Source organism: Epargyreus clarus, unplaced genomic scaffold, assembly GCF_041222505.1.
Source record: "Epargyreus clarus isolate Ecla_fem2 unplaced genomic scaffold, WU_Ecla_fem_2.2 ptg000026l, whole genome shotgun sequence".
In the NCBI taxonomy this organism is placed as follows: Eukaryota; Metazoa; Arthropoda; class Insecta; order Lepidoptera; family Hesperiidae; genus Epargyreus; species Epargyreus clarus.
Genome location: NW_027332233.1, coordinates 10,295,902 through 10,298,983, shown reverse-complemented (window position 1 = coordinate 10,298,983; position 3,082 = coordinate 10,295,902). Strand labels below are relative to the sequence as shown.

Here is a 3,082-nt window from a genome sequence, read left to right as displayed (position 1 = left end):
CACAGTTCGCGGTCTAGAAGTAATTCTCATAACTTTGAATTGCGTGAATCATTACAAACAATTATTGCTCGGTTAAATGTGTTAGAAAATAGATCGTCGGTGGTGGCTTCAACTAATTCTAATGTAGAAATAAATCCTACGTCTAATGATTCAACAAAAGAAATTGTCGAAGCTATTCATTCTTTAAAAACTAGTTCTTCTTGTGATTATTATGTGTCTAATTTTGATCCTAATGTACATAATGTTGATTCCTGGTTTAATGAAGTGGATCGCGCACAAAACGTTAATAGATGGAGTGATGCCGAATGTTTGTCGCGTATAGGTCATTGTCTTAAAGGGGATGCAAAGTCATGGCTAGACGATTGGGTTACCGCTGACCGCTCTTGGAGTAATTTTAAGAAAGATTTTAAATCCTTATGTGTAAATAATATAGATGTGGCTAGTATTTTGTACGATGTTATGAGTACCAACTCTGATTCCTACTCTACATTTGCCGAATATGCTCGTAGATCTTTGCTCCGTTTGCGCATGGTCAAAGGGTTGAGCGAGGAACTTATAAGCGCAATTGTCATTCGAGGAATTAATGAACCACATGTAAAAGCATCAGCAACTAATGCAAAACTTAAGCCTTGTGATTTAGTTAATTATTTGTCTACTTTCATCAAACCACCTATAGTTAAAAATATTACAAACTTACCACATAGTTCAACAATTAGTAGACAAGTAAATAAACCATATGCCGATAAACGGGTACCTCCCTCAACATTTTGTAAATGCTTTTTATGTGATGAAACGGGACATAAGCAAGTTGATTGTCCTAAAAATCAGAAACCGTCGTCTTGCACTACTACATCTAGTATCGATGTAAAACCTAGTCCTTTAATAATATGTGCATATTGTAAGAAAGTAGGTCATCATATAAATGATTGTTTTGCTAAGCAGCGTTCCGATCAGAAGAAAAAGCAATGTTAATTTTTGTTTATTGTTTAAATTAAATAATTGTAGGGATGTAATAGTTAGAGTGGTTCAAGGGATACCCATTTACTTACGTTATTATTTTAATCAAATTTTAAGAAATAACACTTAAAGGAATTTATTTGTTCTTAATCTTGAAAATGTGACTTATGTGCGTACAAAATATTGTCAGCGTTTAACTTGCGATAATGTCTCAGCAAAAGTTTCGGCTATAGAAGCGAGTGAGCATCCTATCAGTATGTCAATCACTAATGGCGCGCATTACGAAAGACTGAATGAAAAATTAACATAATTTTCAAAATTTATGATAACGGGGATTGCTACTTAGACTGTGACTATGGGTAGCATGCACATTCGCTTGAATTGTGATGCGCCTGTATATTATAGACCGTACAAATTATTCTTTAACGAGAAACAACAAAACGTTGTGTAGTTTTATAAAAGACGGTAGAGTCATGGTATATCGATGACATCTTACTAGTTAGTAACAGCATAGAGAATGGGTTGACATTTTTGAAGATGGTTTTACAAACTTTAATGTGTATAGCTCATAAAAAAGTACCGCGAGCTCCTTTACAGCCGATAACTTCATAGACCAAACCCAATATCGTCTTTCATATGCTTCTTGTGGACGTCCTAGGTCCTTTACCACAGTCAAAGGAATGATGTAAGTAATGATCATTCTGGATGTATCTGCCAGTCCATGCGGGAAATAACTAGGCAGAGGACGGCCGAGCTACTCAAATGAACTCCTGAATGGACTCCTGATTAATGTGCTGCTTTCTTTGTTAGTAAGTAAATCATCTTGTATGAATGCTAGATCTTTTTTTACTATATCTGGCCTTATTAATATCTGTTAGACCTTATTGTTTCTGTCTAGTCTTGCTTATTTACTAGACCTTGTTTTTGATTATGTCTAATCTTTGGAATTCCTATTAGACCTTGTTTTATGTCTAGTCTTTTGTATTTCTACTAGACCTTGTTATGTCTAATCTTTGGAATTCCTATTAGACCTTGTTTTATGTCTAGTGTTTTGCATTTCTACTGGACCTTGTTATGTCTAATCTTTTGGAATTCCTATTAGACCTTGTTTTATGTCTAGTGTTTTGCATTTCTACTGGACCTTGTTATGTCTAATCTTTTGGAATTCCTATTAGACCTTGTTTTATGTCTAGTGTTTTGCATTTCTACTGGACCTTGTTATGTCTAATCTTTGGAATTCCTATTAGACCTTGTTTTATGTCTAGTCTTTTGCATTTCTACTGGACCTTGTTATGTCTAATCTTTGGAATTCCTATTAGACCTTGTTTTATGTCTAGTCTTTTGCATTTCTACTAGAACTTGTTATGTCTAATCGTTGTTCTTATTTTACAGCCGCAGACCAACCACATGAGTTGATGCCCCTTACAGGTGCCGATGAACCTATCGAAGTTACCGGCACGAGCAGTTGCGATGCAGGAGCTGGGCCATCACAGCCTGACGAGGACGTCAGGGTGTCAGGAGAGGCCGTATAAGGAAAAAATAAAAATTGTCATGAAAACTTTACGTCAATACGACAGGAGTGGCTGAATGGCTTTTGGCATTTGATTTACTTTTGCTTGAGACATTGCTTAGGACGGTTAGGCGCATCACATATATTCATGAAAAGTGGTATCGTACCTTGTTTTCTCTAGAACCAGAAATTAATAGAAGTTTTATTGTTAAAATCCTAATTTGATTACATTATTTTTAATAAAGTTTGTGTTTTGCTTATAATATTATCATAACATATAAGTCCAGCTTAGTCATTTCCGTTACAAAAACCTTTTCATTAGAACTGTTTCATGGCATAATATTAATATACTACCTGATTATCATTACATCATGCAAATATAGAATTTATTTTTATTTATTTGAGAAAGAATTTGAGAATCTATGATGAAACGCAATCAATGAAATACAAAACAGCGGATTAACATCAGAAAAAAATTAAGTAATATTGAAAAGTGTTCTAGTTTTACTACGAATACAATATCTACTCGTTCAAAAATAATATATTATGTAGAGTCAATCAAAATAATAGTTTACAAAATCTGACTTGAAGACTGGAAAATAAAGTCACTGTCAT

At 34.1% G+C, this 3,082-nt stretch overlaps 1 long non-coding RNA gene across 1 annotated transcript; it reads left to right on the top strand.

Moving 5' to 3' along the window:
* The first annotated feature begins 1,108 nt into the window (after nucleotides 1-1,108).
* Nucleotides 1,109-2,711, top strand: LOC140753503 (uncharacterized). The gene is made up of 2 exons (XR_012103578.1): nucleotides 1,109-1,766; nucleotides 2,350-2,711. It is a non-coding gene; the product is annotated as an uncharacterized LOC140753503 (long non-coding RNA).
* The last annotated feature ends 371 nt before the right edge of the window (nucleotides 2,712-3,082 follow it).